At 30.6% G+C, this 21,959-nt stretch overlaps 1 long non-coding RNA gene across 1 annotated transcript; it reads right to left on the bottom strand.

Annotated features, from left to right (window-relative positions):
• Window positions 1–494: 494 nt before the first annotated feature.
• LOC140433432 (uncharacterized) lies at window positions 495–21,405 on the bottom strand. Its single transcript, XR_011949963.1, has 3 exons — window positions 20,587–21,405; window positions 5,168–5,314; window positions 495–841 (listed from the first exon to the last, which is right to left on the bottom strand). It is a non-coding gene; the product is annotated as an uncharacterized lncRNA (long non-coding RNA).
• Window positions 21,406–21,959: the final 554 nt, after the last annotated feature.

Genomic DNA, 21,959 nt, shown 5'->3' on the forward strand with positions numbered 1-21,959 from the left:
TGTTAGAACTTGTGAAGCACAAATTATACCCGTATGCAGAAGTACATTTTAAAAAATACTTTTGATAAAGAAAGGCCGAGAATAAGGGGAGTCCTTTATCGTTATCATCGTACCGGAGAAATGCTGTGACGGGTAGCTCTTTCGAGACGACAGACTCAGTAAAACACAGGTTGAAATAAAAATAAATCTATTAATTCTAACGTATGTACAAAAATAAAAATAAAATATATTCTATATCCCCGCCTGCATCCCGCGAGAGTGAATTCCCTAGCGGACGTCTGTAAAAGAAAAATTATTATTACCAACCAACAGAACATCGTACGCAGACTTATACTCGCTTTATCTCCATTGTTGTAAAAATTGAGTTGACCATTTTTAATCCCAGGGTACAGAATTAATATTTTTTTAGTTTTTACAAAAAATGTTCAATGGTTTATCACTTATTTTTGACAAAAACTACTTTCTGTTTAGTTAATAAAAGATTTGTTCTGAACATTAATTTTTATTTAGCCCACTAACAGTGCACAACAATATATAAATATGATAAATATTATAATTATAATAAATAAAGACATTTTTAAACATAAATATTCAATAACTTCATTTATGCAAAAGATGGAATAATTAATAAATACAAAATAGTTAAAATAATACCGTGTATTGATCAATATACTTTTATATTCCAGTATTTTAATCTCAGAAATTTTAATTCATTCGTCTTTATAATGCATTCAAATTATTTAAATATCAGAATGTTAGGCCCAGTCGTTCTCTCTTGTGTTGTACTAAAAGTACCATCTTGATAAATTTGAGGTCAAGATGAGTATAGAGATGGATAAGGCTAAAAATAAAATAGTATGTTATATATTGTTTTAATATCTTGTATATATATATAAACTAAAGAACACTCGAAGAGTGGTGGGTTTTTCGGTCAAAGTGGAGTGGGGAAATAAAAGAGTGTAACAAAAAGGTAGGTCATAAATTAAATCGCGTACTTTGGGACCAAAAATAGTTTTATTGCACCTAACTTACCTTAGTACAAATGTGCACATAAAAACGGTTACAGCCCTTTGAAGTTAGAAAATGAAAATCGATTTTCTCCAATATATCGAAAACTGTTAAAGGTTGTAAATTGAAAATAGACAAGTGGCTTCTTTACGGCAGGAATATTATGCAGGAAGTAACAGTGAAATTTTTACATCTCATAAAAATTTTATGGGGGTTTTGTACCCTTAAACCCCCTCAAATGTTTTTATACATTCCAATTTAATTATTAGTGTTATATATTATATTATATAGTTTCAAAATTTGTGAGCACCTAACAAAATGTAAAATATAAATAAATTTTCATATTATTACCAGGTCTCTATAATGTTACTTGAACATTTATAAATATGTGGTGGAGTTTACAAATGTTCAAAATGACCTCCATTTTATTGAATAAACATTTGACAGCGTTTTAAAAAGGAAAATCGAATAATTTGGAAAATCATGGGCTTCTGCAGCTTCCATGATTCTATTCCTTAGTTGTTGTTCGTTTATAATTGATACGGAATATACGTATTCTTTTATAAAACCCCAGAAGTAAGTCAATTTTGTTTAAGATCTGCACCTCTGGGTGGCCAAGAAATAAGCGCATCATGGCCCCTTCGAATCCAATGTCCAGAATACTGATCGAAAAGATATTCTCTTATTTAATTGTGGTAATGCGCTGGAGCGACATCGTGTAAAAGCCACATATATTTCCTGACTGCGAGATTGGCCTCGTCTTAGTACTCTGGTAACACGTTTTGTAGAAAGTGTAAATAATTTTCACCGTTTAAATTGCTTGGAAGAACTACTGGTCTTATTAGCTTATGATCCACAATTATTCCTGCCCAAACATTGACTTTAAAATTTCTTTGGTGATGGGGGACTTTTTTTGCGTGGGGGTTTTCTTCGGCCCAAATATGCGTGTTATGATGGCTCGTAATGCCATTTCTATTAAAGGTAGCTTTGTCGGTAGACAACACATGATTAATAAAACAAAACAAACAAACAAAATTAACATTTTCTGGGTTTTCTGTTAAAAATTATTCACAAAACCCCATTCTTTTAAGATTTTTTAATCCAGTAATTCTTTAACGGGTGTTTAGTGATAGATGAAACTACTGTTCCTTGAATCTTTTTCAAATCATCATGTGAGAATTATCTAATTGAGCAGCTACTACTCTTGTACTGCTTCCAGAGATTTCTTCAATGGCTTCCAAAATCTCTTCACCGTTTGTATCTACTTTTTGTCGACCATTATTACCAACAAGTTGCGGTCGCAATGTGCATGTCTCTCGTAAACTACGATCAATGGAAAGAAATAATCGTCTGTCTGATTATTTCGATTAGGATATTTTTCTGCATAAAGACTTGCAGCTGCTGCACTATTCCCTTAGCATTCACCTGTAATTACCAAATTACCAATAATTATCTGAAACCCCAATTTAGCCTGCTCAAACTTACCCAGAATTAAATGCATACCTGCCATTTCTGAAAACGTGTACACCATTGTAATAGAAAAGTTAGTTTTTCTTAATAATCTTAAATGCACAATAATTGGAATATTTATTACTGGCAGTATGTATTGTTGATGCTACTATTTAATACACACTAACCATAGCAACTAGTGTTTTACAGCTAACTAGAGAATTTTTGAAACATAATAAAAAAGTAGCTTACTAAACTTAACTTGATAAAAACTGGCTTATCGAAAAAGTACTAGGAGACAAAAAGTTTTAAAAACATTGTGTTTAACTAATGGTACCCCAATAATAATTTAATTGGAACGTTTACAAACATTTGAGGGAAGGGGTTAAGGAAACAAAACCCCCATACAATGTTTATGGGTTGTAAAAATTTCACTGTTATATATTTTTAAAGATACTCCTGCCATAAGAAAGCCACATGTCCATTATCAATATAAAATCTCTAACAGTTTTCGATATATTGAAAAAAATCGATTTTCATTTTGTAATTTCAAAGGGCTGTAACTTTTTTATGTGCATATTTGTGATAATGTAAGTTATGTTCAATTAAACTATTTTTGGTCCCAGAATACGTGATTTAATTTATGACCTACCTGTCACAAATATTACTGAACGCACCTAAAAGTTATGTTGATATTACTGACTTTTGACAAGTACACTATCAACACGCCAAAATAACTTAGTCCAGTTTGAGCCGTTACGATATAGTTGACAGACAAAAACAACCGTATTGCTGTCATTGCTCTTCATAAGTGTGGAATAGAAAGAGCCCGTATTTGTGAATTACTAAAACCGTTCAATATTACTATTAAATTGTTTTTGGATTCATAATATTAACACTGTTAAGTCAAAAATTAACAAAAATTTTGCCCGAAAACAAAAAATTATTGCTCGGGAAATGGATGTTGCGCTGAAAACTATGTGTTACATTATCAAACAAGACTTCGAACTAGGGGTTTAAAATCGATAAACAAGAGAACGCTCGTTGCATTCAAACAAAATAGGAAAAAATACATATCAAGACGCAGGTTGTCGTTGGACGGTAAAGCGCGTTACAAAGAAATTCTCTTTACAGATTTAAAAAATGGTCACATAGTCCGGAGAAAACTTTCAATAAGCACAACGATATAGTTTATGCACGGTCATCCAACATCAAAGTCCGCAAACTAATGCTAAGGATCAAACGAGGATATTTTCCTTCCTTAGTGATGGTTTGGTGGAAAGTGTCCTATGACAGTGTCACTTCTTTACATTTTCGTGGAAAATGTATTAAAACAGCGACGAGAAATTATCAGCGGGAGATTTTAACAAATGCAGTGGAGCTCCTAAAATATACATGTTCCAACATAGACCACGGATATCCCATCAAGACTCTGCACCTGCGCATACAGCAAAAACAACTCAATAGTGGCTTGAAAATCATATACCCGAAATTATCAGTATTGAACATTGGCCGTCAGCCAGCGCAGACGGCCTTAGTCTTCTAATTTTAGTTATTTTTAGAAGGCATGGTTTGTAAAACACGTCACCATATCCATAATAAAAGTAATTGAAAAAGGCTCTATTAGAAGTTGTCGACAATGTACCTATGGATGTCGTCATCAATTTTAAATAAAATTTCTATCAATTCGACGGTAAAAATTGGATATGTTTTGATCAGAGTATTCTATCGGAAAATGATAAAAAATGTTTGCATTTTGCCGCAATTAAAGTCAGTTTGTATAAAAGTGTTAAATAAATAAACGATGCGCGATTTTTGAAATTTTTTAGAATTCTTATGACATTAATGAAATTTATCACTTCTATTAACCGGTCACTATGGAGTTTCTATTATTAAAGTCTAATTGTTAAAATCTATGGCATGAAATTTAGCTTTTGATTTTTGGCAACAAATGTCATTACATCACTTTCATATTGCAAACAATTGATTGTCACGGAAAATACTTCCACGAAAACGATATTAGATAAAATGTGTAGTTGAAGTTGTGTAATTTAGAAAAACGTACTCGTGTAATCGAAAGGAAGCAGAATCAGCAATGTTTTAGATCCTTTGTAATGTGAATGTTTAAATTGTGCGTTATTTAGTCATAATTTATTTAAATGTCTCACATTTGTTGCCAAAAATCAAAACTTTAAATTCATACCATAGAGTTTGAAGATTAGACTTTAACAATAAAAATCCGTGGTGACTGGTAATGGGAGCGATAAATTATAATGATCTAATGAAAATTCTAGAAAATGGCAAACAACACGCAACTTTTATTTATTTAACACTTTTATAGAAACCTACTTTAATTGCTGCAAAATGCAAAACTTGTGTAACAAATTTTGACAAAATAAACTTATTTTATTTTAAACTTAAATTGTTCCTTATTTACATTAAAAATAGTAATTGCAATAAAATACTATTTTAGAAAAATTGTTAATTTTCAATCAAATTAACTTAAACAAAACTTTCGTTCACAATAACTGTCAAATCACTGTCAAGATAGAGAACATAAAAAAATTAGCTACTCGAATAATAAACGTGATATTAGTGAAAATTAATTTTATATTATTTCAGCCTAACATTTAAAAACGTGGTTATATTATACATATACATCTATTTGAAACCAGAACAAGAAAAACTGTTAATAAAAAATAATAATTACCGTATTGGGGATAGTAGACACGCCATATTTATCTTCAGGTTCATATATATCTCTTCTAATCACACAGTAGCAGATAATAATACCAACAACAATAATACAAATTATAATGGCTATTACTTCAACATCAAAAGCAAAGCCGTCCATTGTCTAAAATAAAATAAAATAAAAATAAATAATATTGAATACGAATCCAAATTATATATACATATATATATATATATATATATATATATATATATATATATATATATATATATATATATATATATATATACAAACAACACAGTTTATTAGGGTTGCAGTCAGAAAATTGGCCGGGATGTTAATGAAACACTCTTATGACTTTTTGTCTAGCTTTCGGAATCGTTTTGTTTCTTTTTCAAGACACTGTAATAAGAAAAAAGTGTAAATATTTATAAAATATCACAAATCTTCAGTGCAACTTACTAGTCGTTGAGATTATTTACAAAAGCATAGACACTCAACATTAATAACAACACACATAAAATATAAAATAGTGGACAAAATGAGTGTTAAGAGTGTTTCATTAACATCCCGGCCAATTTTCTGACTACAACCCTAATAAACTGTGTTGTTTGTTTATATTCACAGTCACTAATATCCAGTAATTCTTATATATATATATATATATATATATATATATATATATATATATATATATATATATATATATATATATATATATATATATATATATAGTATATATAACGACGCTAAGAATACACTTCTTTGGTAGATAACTATCGGGAAAGCGTCAGGTAAAGGATTGGCTAAAGATGGTATAAGCCAGTTTGGTAAAGAACTTTTCGGAATGTGATATTTTCGGTGATAGACTGTCACCTTCATTAGCACCCAAATGGATAACTTATTTAGTACAAGTCGTGGAAGTTAGCATCTAAAACTTACATTGAAAATGTTCAGTTAGTCCTTGTAGGGAACATTTTCATAAAATATGTTAAAAATAATTTAAAATTTTAAATAAAAACATTACACCATAAAAGGGTATTTTTACAAATACAATATGAAAACATCTAAAAACCAACAAAAACTACAACTTCATGTCAAAGGCACCTCAAAAAGAAGAAGTAAAATGGAAGAAAAAAAAATTATCAAAAATCCTTTATAAAAGGTATATAATTTAAAAAACCCAATCGGGCTCTATCACAAAACGTTTTCGGAATCCATATTTCACCATCAGTGCACCTAAAAAGTATATAACCACAATTAAAAAGAACGTGAAATTTAAATTTTGACCAAGGTTAATACAAAATGTGGTTAATACTTACTAGGTGGGTATACATGTATTGAGCCACTAAATATGTGGGTAAAAACCCGTTAAAATTGTTTTTTAAAGGCTATAGCGGAATAAGATGGTCAAAAGTGCCCCACCCATCAGCACCGCGACTTGTTCTTTCAATAAAGCATATAAAAACATGACTTCATACAAATTTTTAGCTTTAGACACAATTTTGATTTAAACAATCTGAAAAAATTCATGAAGATATATCTGTTGAATATAAAATAGCCGGTTTTTTTTTTAAATTTAATATATTAAAAATTGAGCTTAGGAAAAATCATTAAAGTTTTTAATAATTTTTTAGGTTATGTTAACAATTTTTGGCTAACTTTTGAATAGTAATTTTTTATGTATTTTTTGTCGTTCTTTTAAATGGCCAAGGCATAATTTTCAATTTCTTAGCGGAAAGCATAAAAAAATCAAAAAAACCGTTTTTTACTCATTTATTTGCACATAACCTCAAAACTCAGTTGGTAATTCAACATATTTCAACATTTTTTTTTAACATTATTAAAATTTATTGTAAAAGTCCCCATTTCATAAAGCCGCCCTTTCATAAAGATAAAATTTGAATTTTGACTCGTTAATTGCATAAAGTGATATATCTATAGGATCACCTCGATATTACAAGAATATTATTATTATTTTTTAAATATTTTTTAACAGTGTAAAAATTATTTTATAAATTCATTTGGATGTAAACAATGGCATAAATACAATATCTGTTACAAAAATATTTATTATTATGAAATTGTTATAAAATGGGTTATTTAGATTAACAGTTTAAACATTTAATTACATTTTAGTCACTATTTAATCACTATTCTCATCTATGACTGATTTAACATCAGATGTAAAAATTTCTGATAGAATTTTTGCTGGTCTTATGATTTATGATTCTTGATTTATATCTTGAATTACTGAGATAATATATGACTGCGGCTATATAAGAACACGAACTAAGTGCGAACCATTTGCGCAGTGACATGCATGGCGCAAAATACCACCTATCCAATTGAATCAGGTTTATACTCAATGTAGCATTTATAAGTTAAAAATGATTATTTTAACAATGATGATTTATAGCACGTAAGAAAATAGATGAAAAAGCATACATCTAACATCTGATTTTAAGATGCGAAAATGATAAAAAACGTGATATTTTCGAATTTTATCTTTATGAAAGTGTTAAATGGGGACTTTTACAAAATAATGTGATAATGTGAAAGAAAAAATGAATTACCAACTGAGTTTTGAGGTTATGTGCCAATAAATGAGTAAAAAAACATTTTTTTTTATTTTTTGATGCTTTTCGCTCAGAAATTGAAAATTATGCCTTGGCCATTTAAAAGAACGACAAAAAATACATAAAAAATTACTATTTAAAAGTTAGCCAAAAATTATTAACATAACCTAAAAAATTATTGAAAATTTCAATGATTTTTCCTGAGCTCAATTTTTAATATAAAAATTTGAAAAAAATCAGGCTATTTTGTATTCAAAATATACATCTTCATGAATTTTTTCAGATTTGTTAAAGCAAAATTGCGTCCAGAAAAAAATAAAGTCGAAAAAAGCTTCTTTTTTTAGATTTAAGAGGTTCTATGGGCCCTAGGAAGATAAAAATTTGTATGAAGACATGTTTTTATATGCTTTATTGAAAGCACAAGACGCGGTGATGATCGGTGCGGGGGCACTTTTGACCATCTGATCCCGCTACAGCCTTTAGTTTACATTATATAGTGGTAAATATTATGATGTTAAAGTTACCAGTGGATTTGGTAACACGGCCACGTGAAGTTGCTGGTCCTGAGACGATGTGTCTACGAGGACTTGATGAAAGCCACTGATTGAAATGACAATCTGATGACAATCAAGTTAGGACGGAAGTCCGAACAAAGCAGTCAGTGTAACTTTATGTGTTAGTCTAATTAAGACAGAAGCCAACGCTATTTAAAATTGAAAAAGTTAAAATTAAAATAATGTAACTGTAGCAACCATCATTGTTGTTGATTTAAGTTGTTAATATGTCCTGAATTTATTTTTAAGAACATGGTGGAAATTGTTTTATTAATTAATGTATGTGGTGAGAAAATTATGTGGGTATTGTTAGGCAACCAACTATACATACGTCTTAAAGTGGTGTAAATTAGAGATTCTAATATAAGGCCTCTTATGTTTTTTCAACATTTGGTACCTTGAAAATGGAAAATAGACATATGTGGGAAGTTGGATTCTTGAAAATTTATTGTTGGTGGGTGAAATAGGAATTAATATATTTTATATTTGAAGGTGGTGTTGATTGAATAAAATAAAAGTTTATGTAATCTAATGTTCATGTAATATTTAACTTATAACTTAAGCATAGAAGGCCCTGTATGTTAAAAAGCAACATTTGGTACCTGGTAAATGTAAAACTTTTTAAGTTACAAGTTCATGAACATAAATAACTGATTAGGTGTTCACGGAAGAAGTTTGTTAGTTGTTTTGTGTGTGTTGACAAATATATGAGATGAACAAAAATTGATGGTTGGGACGTAATTTTTGGAATATGATGATCGTACAGTACTCAACTTATAACTTAAGAAGAAAATGATAAGTTATTGATAAAGGATAAGACTATTGGTATATCTTGACAAGAACTGTAAAAATGAAATGGTGGCTCTGTTAAATTTAAGTAAAAAAGAAAGTTGTGTTGTTTTTAAAATTATGAGAAGAGGAAAGACTACAGAAGGCTGAGGCCTCCAGAGATCCGAAACCAAACCCTAAGGGAGATGTGTGGATAAGTAAAATAAGAACTAAATAGTTTAGGAGGGGGATGACGAGTAATCTACTCTGAATTTAGAGGTGTCGAAAAGAAGCATGAAAAACATTAGGTATAGGGGTCAGACTTGAAGTTTAGGTTGGATAGAAAGAAGTGGGTAAAGATGGAGAGTATGATGTATTGAAAGAGAGGTTTTGGAGTGAACTAAAAAAGATGGATAGTTGACGAACGAATAATAATAAATATAAATTTTGTTGTAAGAGTATATTAAGGATGTGGGGTATGAGAATAGTTGGCGATGGAGAGGGAGGAAGTCTCGATTGAATGAGACATGACGATTAACACAATTTGGACTTTTTTGTTTTTCTTTAAGGTGCACTGATGATAGAATATGGATTCCGAAAACGTTTTATGATATAGCCCGATTGGGTTTTTTAAATTATATACCTTTTATAAAGCATTTTTAATAAATTTTTTTTTATATATGGTATACGGCCAACTACAGGAACTTAGATTCCTTGTGGATTAGAATAGAAGAATTCTTCTTCTCTTTTGTTGAAGATCTTGCTATCTTCTGACAATATCTCGATGTCATATGTAACAAAGTTATATTTATATTTACACCTCATGCAATAACATGGAACCACATGTTGGAACAAAACTTAAAAAAATAAAAAACACAATCAGCTGGGAAATGAAATTTGTTCTCAAGTACAGGTACGTCATCTGTGTATGTTATAATAAGTTGCCTCCATATTCCAGTCTGTTACGTCTTGTCAAGTCTTGTTAAAGTAATGAGTAAATACAACTTAAGTTTTCGACATCTTTCTTACAGTTCATAGAAGAGCTACAGTTATGGATGTAGCACATTTCTCTGAAATTTCTCTTGAATTGGTTGTCAACCTTTTTTAGTACTTTAACATTGTCATTGTCATTGTCCCTATTAACGGAAGATACTTGAACCATCTTAGATACGCAGATGATGTAGTACTAATAGCCAACACGTGGAATGCTCTCAATACAATGATTGAGGAGCTACATATAGAATCCCTAAAAAAAAAAGACTGAAAATGAATTCCAGCAAAACTAAACTAACGTCAAACAAAGATGACAAACCTATGATAAACATCGAAGGGACAGAGATAGAACACGTAGATGAATATACATATCTGGGTCAAAATGTCAAGGTAAGCAAAGAAAATCAGACTACCGAAATAAGCAGACGTGTAAAAATGGGATAAGCAGCATTCGGAAGACTCTCGTACGTACTTAAAAATAAAAATATACCTCAAAGACTGCGAACCAAAGTATTTAATTCCTGTATCCTACCTGTACTTTCATATGTAGCTCAAACCTGGACATTCACTAAAGTAAACATGGAGAAGATCAGAAAAACTCAGAGATCTATGGAACGACAGATGCTGGATATCTCACTCAAAGACCATAAAACCAATGAAAACATTCGTAATAAAACAAAAGTAAAAGATGCTGTCGAACTGGCAGCTAAACTAAAATGGAAATGGGCTGGACATAACGAACGTCTTACGGATGGCCGATGGAATAGAGAAATCGGGAATTGGCGGCCATATAAAGCCAAAAGATCACGAGGAAGACCGCAAATGCGATGGAGCGATGATATTTAAAGAACTGCAGGGCCAATGTGGAAACGTCCTACAAACAACAGAGATGAATGGCGAGAATTAAGAGAGGCCTATATTCAGCAATCCGAATAGAGAAAAGGGCTTAAAAAACATGGTCTTTTTTTTTATAGTGTCTGGCTGCTTTGACCAACATACATTTCCCAAAAGAAACCACATGAAATAGAATACACGACATTGAAGTTATCCAGTTTTTAAACTCTTTCTGTCAGGTGACATATCACTATGTTAAACTGTCTAAAAAGGTTTGTGATCTGTGGTAATAAACCTCTGATGTAAGGCAATCTCCCAGAGAAAAGTTCTACTGATTCTCCTTCTAATGCTTCTAATGCAGCAAGAACACACCAAAGACAAGCCAACTATGACAATGTGGAAGTACTAAAAAAGGTTAACAACTAATTCCAGAAAATTTTTATAGAAATATGGTACATCCATAACTAGCTCTTCTATGAACTGTAAGAAAGATGTGGAAGACTTGAAATGTAATTACTCGTTTTTGCTTCAACAAGACTTGACAAGACGTAACAGACTGCAATATAGAGGCAATTTATCATAACATACACAGATGACCTACCTGCACTTCAGAACAGATTTTATTTCCCAGCTGATTGCATTTCTTATTTTTTTAAGTTTTGTTCCAACTGGTGGTTCCATGTTATTGCATGAGGTGTAAATATAAATATAACCTTGTTACATATGACTGCGAGATATTGACAGAAGGTAGCAAGATTTTCAACAAAAGAGAAGAAGAATCCTTTCATTCTACTTCTTCCCTTTGAGGTGCCTTTGACATGAAGTTGTAGTTTTTGTTAGTTTTTAGATGTTTTTGTGTTATATTTGTAAAAATACCCTTTTATGTTGTAATGTTTTTATTTAAAATTTTAAATTATTTTTTAACATATTTTATGAAAATGTTCCCTACAAGAACTAACTTAACATTTCAATGTAAGTTTTAGATGCGAACTTCCACCACTCATACTAAATAAGTTTTCCGTTTAGGTGCTGATGAAGGTGACAGCTTCGAATAAAGTTCTTCACCAAACTGGCTTATACCATCTTTAGCCAATCCTTTACCTAACGCTTTTCTGATAGTTATCTACCACAGAAGTATATATATATATATATATATTTACATATATACATATATATATATATATATATATATATATATATATATATATATCTGTGTTCCGAAAAGTTTCCGCGGTTATTACAATCAAACCTAAAGCTAAGATTAATACTATTACAGGAATTAATATTAAACTCAACAGTCTTCCGGGTTGAAACATTGCGCTGAGCTTTTGGCATCCTCTCTGATGTCTTCTTTAGGGCTTCCGAGGTCTCAGTCTTTCCATATTAGAAATCAAAACTTAAAAACAAATGTGGTTCTCATTACAATCAATTGTGTATCAATTTCAGAATCTCTTTAATAAAAACTAGTAATTCATTAATTTAAATATTCTTATCTTTCATTAGATTAGATATTATTTCAAATATGTTTATTTAGGGAACTGGAGGTAATAGTTATTTAAAAATTGTTATTTATGACATTCTCAGCATAAATCAACTCGATAATGGGAAATTAAAGAATGGGTATTTTCAACGATACATCAGAAATACTGAAATCTCATTTTCAATTAGATCTTAATTTTCATAATCTAGAAAAACTCAAAAATCACGTAATAGAACAATATAAAACGTCAACAACTCACCTAAAATCTTACACCAAACATCACTGTGTTACAGACAAGAGTTAATTTTAAAATAATTTTGTTATTAAGAGAATGATTTGTTTCTTTTTATGTATTGGTTTGAGCATGTAATATTTGTCCTTAAAATATCAAAATATTTTATCAAAAATATCGAAATTGTTGATATTAAAATAAAACGTTTAATCGGTAGGGATAAAAGAGGATATTCTAGTTCTCTAGAATCTGATTTATCTTCACCTTATTAGTGAACATGTTGGATAGTTTAAACATAGTTCAAAAATATATACATCTAAACTGTTTACTCTCCTAGTAAAAAATTGTATTGCCTTCCACGAAAATGCATTTGGCAATACTAGTCCCTTAGACAAAGCTTAAAGTTTCACAAACAATGTCGATTCCCCTATATTTGATCTGATCTAAAAATAGCCTTAGATGACAATAATCCAGACCTGGGTAATACATCTCAATCTTCCCAAGAACAAGCTGATAAAGACTATGCATCGGACAGCTCACTTTTATATGTTCTATTCTCTTCCTAAATAGACTTAATTATATTCCTAATTAAGGAAATCAGTGGGATTGCAATGGAGTCTATTCACGCTTATAACACTTTCAGCATTTCACCTCTAAATTCCCTCCTGATTTTTTTTGTCTTCAAGAATCAAACTTTACCCAATGTCATACACTTTTTCTAAAAAACCACATTGGCCATCATTTTATCTGAACTTCTCCCTTGCTAGCAATTGTCATAACCTTAATACTCGTTTCCTTTGATATACCATCAAGAATTCTATGTATACATCAACCTTGAAGTTATAGCAATAACCGCTAGGTGACTACAAAAAATTGTAATATGAGACTTATACATTCTTCCAAATTGCAAACTATCTTCAACTAAAATCACAAATTTAATTAATCAGCTTCCAACTCGCATCTATTCTAGTTGGTGACTTTAATTCCCATAGTCCTATGTGGGGTCCTACGCAAGGGTACGCATCTGGGCAAGTAAATAAAAGTAATTAAAAGTGGAAAAGTCATTAAAAGGGCGATAAGTGATTTAAATATAAATATATTAAATATAGGTAGCAGTACATACTTTCATATCTAATCTGGTAGCACATCCTCTACTGATCTAAGTGTTCGTGATCAAAAAATTCATGCAAAATAAAACCAAACTGCAAAAAATTAGGGACCAAAGCATATTTATTAATCACGACCTAACTTCATCAGAAAGAGAAATGCAGAAAAAAATAAAACAAAGAGCAAAGAAAAAAAAATAAAAAGGAATTTTGTGAAAAATGGATTCAACAAACTAACTATAGAAAAGGAAGAATGAAAATAAAACAAGAACGAAGGAAAAATAGAAAACTAAAAAAAACTAAAAACTCAGAGTAAATGATAGATTGGAATATAAGATAACAAATATGGCAATGAATAAGGAAAAAAGTACAATAAATAATAATGGAACGGCAAGGAAAGTGCAAAAAAAAAGAAAAAAAAGGAAATAGAAAAGAAATATGAAAGTTGGAAACCTTGAATATTACAAGTATACAAGACAAAGAAAACGAACTGGAGATAGTGTGAAGAAACAGGGCTAAATATATTGACAATAACTGAAACCAAAAAAAGAGACAATAAAAACAGAAAATGATCATGTAATTTACAAATAGTGCAATAAAATAAAACATGAGAGCAGCGGCAAGAGTGGGATGTATAGTGCACACCAGAATACCAGTACAAATACCTAATTGGAAAGTCTGGCCAGAAAGAATACTATCAGATAAAATCAAAGACAATAGCAATAATTTTAAAACAATTATATTTATTGTACGAGTATATGGCCCAAAGGATAACGACTCAGCTTATAATAAAGATAAATTCTGGGAATAATTAGCATTGGTCACGAAACAAGCAAAAGGAAATATATATTTATTAGGTGACTCTAATAGCAGAATAGGCGCAAATAACCAGAAATATAAAGAGAAAAACAGGAAAATATGGAGAAACAGAAAAAATAATGGCATACAAATGCTAGACTTCTGTATGATTCACAATTTAGTAATAACTAATACATTTTTTGAAATCAAAATATCCACTACACAAGAGAAGTTAAAAGTAGAGAAGAGAAATCGATAATTAATTACATGTCAGTAGAAAAAAATATCAGGAGAAATGTAATAGACACAAAAATTAAAAGGGGTCCAGAAATAGGAAGTAATCACTATTTAGTAGCAATGAAAATAAAACAAACTAAGTCAGATAATAATAACATTAACAAACTACAAGAAAAGAATCAAGAATATGAAACTATTAGGTCATATAAATTAAACAATATTAAATTACTGAGAAGTACCAGATGGCCATAAATGAAAAGCTAGGAAACTGATAAAAAAAAGAGAGAGGCCAAACTATGGAAAAAAGAACAACTATAGAAATACTTCAAAGAGGTTATAATAAATACAAGGAATGATTAATGAAATGAAGACATACAACAACAAATTAAAACAAAGAAAACTACTTGGAAAATATACTTACAAAATAAAATACTATAAAGAATACTATGAAAAAGCTATGAAGAATATAAAAATATAAACGATTAGTAAAAGATTTTGTTACAAAAGCAAAAAAGGTTAAATGGACAGAATTTGCAGAAAAGATGAAAACAAATAGTAAAGGGAACCAGAAACTGTTCTATGGAGTTTTAAAATCAACAAGAAAACAAAAAATGCAAGATATAAAAAACATAAAAAATAAAACTGGCAAACTTCTCACAGAAGAAAATGAAATAATAAACAGATGGAGAGAATATTTCCAAGAGATGCTACAAACACAATGCTATCAAGAAGAAACAAACTGTTGAACCATGGAATAGCAAATGATAATATAGATCCAATAACCATAAATGAGCTACAAGAAACTATTGCAGGAATGAAAAAGATTAAGGCACCAGGATATGACAGAATAACAAGTGAAATTATAAAAAAATGGCACAAAATGCAACAGAGTTATAATTTAAGATATTTAATGCCTATGAGGCTTAGATAGTACCGATTTTTAAAAAGTGTGATAAAACGGATTGCAACAACTACAGAGGAATAACATCCTTAAGAACTTCCATAAAAATTACGAAAAATATTGAACAAAAGAATAACCGAAAAAAATGACAGCACACTTGAGGAATCAGAAAACGGATTCAGAAAATGCAGAAGCACCCATGATCATAATATACTCAGTGACATTAGAAGTGTTACACCCAGAAGGAATAATTTCTTGAACTCAATTTTTTGGCATCATGGTAGATTTACATCAAGAATGAAACGATAACGTTATCAAGAATTTTTATTAACAAGTAATAAAAAAAAAATTAATAATGTGTTTGGCGACCCCGTAGCTGAATACACTCCTGTATACGTCTAGGCATTGACAAAATGAAATGATCGATGTCTGCTTGTGACACCTCGTTCCAAGCAACTTGAACTTCATGTATTAACTGTGCCAGAGTCTGTGGAGGATGGTGCAAAGTGGACAGTCTCCTTCCCATCATATCCCATACATGGTCGATAGGATTTAAATCCGGAGCACGGGGTGGCCACGGCAAAACATTAACTCCAGCTTCTTGGAAAAAGTACATAGTTTTACGAGCAATATAGGGACGCGCGTTGTCTTGCTGAAAAAGGACGTCTCGACGGCCGTCGAGGTAAGGCAGTAAAGTGGTTTGTAAGGTGTCATCAACATAACGCGCAGCAGTCATATTGTCTCGAATAAACACAAGAGGTGATCGGCTACCATAGGCAATAGCCCCCCAAACCATTACTCCTGTCCTGTGTACATGTCTCTCAACAGCAAACCCGATATCTCGTCGCTCTCTACGGTGGCATCTTACCATCCTACGACCATCATGCATTCCTAAACAGAATCTTGATTCATCGCTGAATGCTACATTACGGCATTCTGCCACCCAATGCTGCCGTTCTCTGCACCAATTCAAACGTTGATGACAGTGATCCGCAGTCAAAGGAAGCACTAGTCGTTGGCAGAATAAAACCAGTCCAAAGGCTCGAATGCGACGATATAGTGTACGCATACTAACAGGTCTACCTACTACTCCAAACCATTGGTCAGCAATTTGACGCGTGGTAGCAAAACGGTCTCGCAGAACAAGTAATCTAAAACGCCTATCTTGACGCTCTGTGGTACGCCTTGGTAGACCAGTAGGTCTTCTTCGTGTTCCTCTACCTTCGTTTGTCTACACACGACAGACACGCATAACCGTCATTGCCGTACAATTAACGCGACGGCCTATTTCGAGATACGACAAACCCATATCTCTATTCTGCCCCTGTCAAAATCGCTTACATGGTGGTAATTTTGATGTCTTCGAACTCGAGGTATTTTCTTACACTGAATACAATTAGACTAAGCAATTATAACTAAAAATTTCTATACAAACCGGTTTTTACAAATCGGTATCTTCACAAAAAATTTAAAGGTAAAACTTTATTTTTACAAAAAGTAGAAAAGATAAAACATTGATATTGTTATCATAGCATGTTTTAAATGTTGTCATTCTGTTGCCAAAAAATTAAGTTCAAGAATTTATTCCTTCTAGGTGTAACACTTCTAATGTCATTGAGTATATATTTACCATCAAAAAAATAAGAGAAAAATATCAGCAACAGGAAAAAATATGTATCTGGCGTATATAGACCTTGAAAATGTTTTTGACACGGTAGCAAGGCAAAAATTATGGGAAGTATTAGAAAAGAGAGGTATTAGTAACAAAATAATAAGGATAATTAAGCAATATTAACTATGTCATTAGTCAAAACAGTACATCAAAACCATTTACTACAAACGAGGGTCCGAGACAAGGAGGATTAAATCTAACACTATTTATAATTTACATGGATAATTTTTAATTAAGCAATTCAACGTTTAAGAAGGAGCATTCGCCGACAACGTCGTCATATTGGCCGAAACTGAGAAACCACTACAAAGGAATGTAGAAATGTGGAATTAAGTACTAAAAAGATATGGAATGACAATTAATACAAATACAAGACAAAAGTTATGGTGATAGGAGAAAATGAAGAAGAAGAAAAGATAAACGAAGAAGTAAATATAGGACAAGCACGAACCTTCCAATACTTTGGAGAAGAATTAGAGGACAATGGAAGACAGGAAACAGATATTAATATTAGAATTCAAAAAACGATGAATCTATATTATGCAATGAACAATAAATTCGTAGATAAGACTGAAATTACAAAAAAAATTAATGTGTTGAAGTTAATATATACGCTTGTATTAACGTTTGGTTGTGAGCCGTGGTTCAGAACCCACGATTCGAGTAAAATACAGGTAGTAGAAATGAAATATCTAAGACCAGTTCGAGGAGTTACAAAAAGAGTTAGACTGCGGAACACTCAATTAAGAGAAGATTTGAAAATAGGGTCAACATGGCAAAATCCTAAAGAAGAAAGAGAAAAGCTAGACCACGACAAACGTGGAATAGAATACTAGGAAACATTATCGAAAAAATTAGAATAACATGAACAGAAGCAAGGACGCTGGCTAGAAATAATGGGTCAAATTTGTACATAATGTAAATATACAGTCTTGTCTTCTTAGAGTGCCGTCTCCCTACGGAGGCTGGCAATCATAATGGCTATTTTTATTTTTGAGCTTGCTGCTCTAAACAAATCAATAGTTCTGCATTGGTACCAATCACGTAGCTTCTTCAACCATGAGTTCTGCCTTCGGCCAACAGATGTTCCTTGAATCTTTCCCTGTATGATGAGTCTCTCCAGTTCTTCTTTATTTGTAATTCTATCAGTCCATGATATTTTTAATACTCTGCGGTTAAGTTAAGTTACGTTTATAAATAAGATTAAGTTTGATATTAATATTGAATTGTGTCATTTGTATTATAATGTATTGTTGCCCTACACCACTATCTGCTGTAAGAGTTTTTGAAAAAAAAAATATTATAAATATAGCAATATTTTAAAGCAAAGCTACATCGAATTGGAAAATTGTTTTTAAAATTAAAATGGCGTACATTTCAAACAGAACATGGAAAGGTTAAAAGTAGAGACAAACATAAGAGTTAAAACTAGAGATCTTGAAAATTATGGAAATCTACAAAAAACTATATTATTATATTTAAAAATTATTGTAACAATACCTAACGTAATCCAAAATGAATAACGAACGGCTACAATGAAATGAATAACCCAAAATAATGTAAAACAATATTGATAACAAACCCAAGAGAAAAGAAAGATTCAGAAAAACTTATAGATAACTTATAGATAAAATATTAGTTGATACAGCCAGGTAAGGTTAAAGTTAAAAAGTAGTAAAATAATAATAGGACATAAAGCGAAAAAGCACTAGAAGTTAATAGAAGAATTAAAGCTTAAAAAAAAGAAAAATGTAGTTATCGAGTTACTCAAAATTAATTTTTACAAAAGGAGTTTGAGAAAGTTCATCAAAATAATACGAAGTAGACCTACAAGAAACTCACTTTGACGTTTTAAGTAAAAGCAATAAATATAGTAAGTAATAAGAATATAAGTAATGCATATTCGTATCTAAAATATGAACTGAAACTCACTTTTAATTCTTCTAGAATAAAACTGAGGTCAGATGTTTAATTCGCGCCAATTCTCTTCTAAAACCTGATGAAATCTCTCGAAAGAAGGATCTCGGATCTTACCTTCACAACAGACAATAAGGATCGGTTACCGACTGATGCCGACTGATATAGGGAGGGGGATTTAGGTTTACTCTTTCACGTCACAACATTTACTTTGATAGAAAACTACTGCGCATTCCGCACGGCGCATCATTCAATCTAACAGAAAATTACTGCGCATGATTGAGACATCTTGGAAATATTCAAGGATATGCTATGCCAAAAAAGACTTCAAAAATCCAAAAAAAGAAAAAAAATCAATTAAAATCATGTACCAAGAGATCCAGCAGACCTAAACAAGTAAGTAAAGAGAGCCGATACGGTAATATACCGACATATTAACGGCAAATTTCAGTTTAGGATCAGTGTAAAAAAGTATATTTAAATGACAGTATATAAATCTAAAATTCCACAAAATAGAAAGACAATCATGACGTACGTTATAAAAAGGAATAAACAAAGTAAAAATAAATCAACTTTTTGGAAAAGTTCTTTTGAATAAAGTAAAAACTGAAGTTATGAGATAAGGTTGTAATCTTTGCCATATTATTAAATGAACGCTGAAGAAAAAAAACCAATAAAAAGAACCTATAACCAAATGGAAGAATATAGAAATATTATATTGAGATTAAGCTATGGGGAATATGTTTCTATGGCAAATATTGTTTTTATTAGGTTAAGTATTTAAAGAGATATAAGAAAAATTGTTATATACTGGAAAAGTAGGTACAAAAATATATTATTATATTTTAATAGTACCTCTAATGATGAATCTTTCTTATTTTTAAATGGTACAGTTCACGAATACAATTTGCCAAGCTTTCAATTTATACTAAACAAGATACAACTTTTGTAAGGTATGTCTCATATCAACATATCTCCAACATGTAGTTATGATCTTGTCGTTGTCGTTGTCATTGCCATTGTCATTGTCATTATTTTTTATTTTTTATCATACAAGAATAGTTTCCAAAAAACATGATTCTCGAATTTACTATACAGATATCGAAGACGCATTGTGAGATAATGCCTAACACAACATCTAAATTATATAATAGATGATCCTCTGAAAAATTGGAAAGAGAAGATAATCTTAATCTTATACTACTAAAATGCCATCTACTTAGAACTTAACCAACTAAAAGTACAATAATGGAAAACTTTAATGTTGATACCATAATTAAAAATTTATTTAAATAATATGAACCAATTTATATATTTTAGCATAAAAGATAGATACATCAAAATACTAAACCTCATACTTTACCTGAGCTATCCTTTATCCAACCATGGTAGATCCTGCGTTTTTTCTGAGCGGGAAAAGTGAAATCCTTTGTTTTGCTGTCTACACTTATGTGTTTATATAGAAATTAGAAATTAGGAACGAAAAAAATACGTGAAAATATGGGACTAACGCAGATCGGCACATCCCCAGCAGTTTGGTAAACATAAAAGAAATCAGCTGGCTACAGGATTCTACGAATTAAACGCCATATATAGACGTGGAATTAGTAATAATATAAACTACGAATCTTTAATTGAAACATTACATAGTAAATTATTTCGTGTATAGATGTGTTTATTATATCCAGTGAAGATTGCAATAATTTTAAAAAATCAATATTAATCGGAGCGGCAGATTTTAAATTTATGTATCCAACTAAATGACTAAAATGACCAAATCAATACCATTTTTAAAATGCATAAAATTTAAAACTAAAGAAAAGAGAAAATTTACAGTTTGATAATGCATATATTCTTTTTTACGCGATAAAACAAATGAAACAAACCATGGAAGAAATTTCTAAAGAAGTATTAAAGATATCTTTGACGAAAGATATATAATATCATCATTATCATCATCCGACCTTTTGCGACCAAAGTATTTGCACATTGCACTTTTTAGTAAGTCTGAATTGATGCAGACGTTGTTGTTGCACTATCATATTTAAGAATTCACTAAATTTTACTAAAAAACTTTCACATTTCACAAGAACTAACCCATTGCAAATTTATAGTATAAGCAAACCATATTTAATTTTATACGTCCCAGTGTTCACTAACAATTACGTAATAAAACTGTTATCTGAAATTAATATATTGTTATCTCTTATTTATTTTATATTCTGGAACTACAAATTATTTATGTACTAGTATATTATATAAAACATAACTTCACGTACAAATATTAAATATAATACCGTTACCATACGATTAAAAATGGAACAAATTATAAAAAAAAAATGGAACATCAGGAATATCAAGATTTTTTTTATTTTAAAAATGTACAGGTTTTGGAAACTTAATCAGATAAAAAATACATATCTAACAATAAAACACTAAAAACTTTTGTTTTGAACACTTCCACAAAATTTATTTTAAAATATTCTCACTACAGCTGTTTCGCCCAGAGTGCTCAAGTGATCTATTTTTGGTATGTGTTTACACTTTAACTGAATAAGTTGAGAAGAGGAGAATTGTTTGTCTCAAGTTGGTCATTTAGAATTATGTTATTTTTTAATTTGTTGATTTCCATAGATTCTAATAAAGATAGCTTAAAGCCTTTATTTTGAATGTGAAGAATTTGAAATTCGTCATTAAAAGAATGATTATGGTCTAGAAGGGAAAGTACGTACGCAG

The sequence above is a fragment of the Diabrotica undecimpunctata genome, chromosome 2 (assembly GCF_040954645.1).
Source record: "Diabrotica undecimpunctata isolate CICGRU chromosome 2, icDiaUnde3, whole genome shotgun sequence".
Taxonomy (NCBI): domain Eukaryota; kingdom Metazoa; phylum Arthropoda; class Insecta; order Coleoptera; family Chrysomelidae; genus Diabrotica; species Diabrotica undecimpunctata.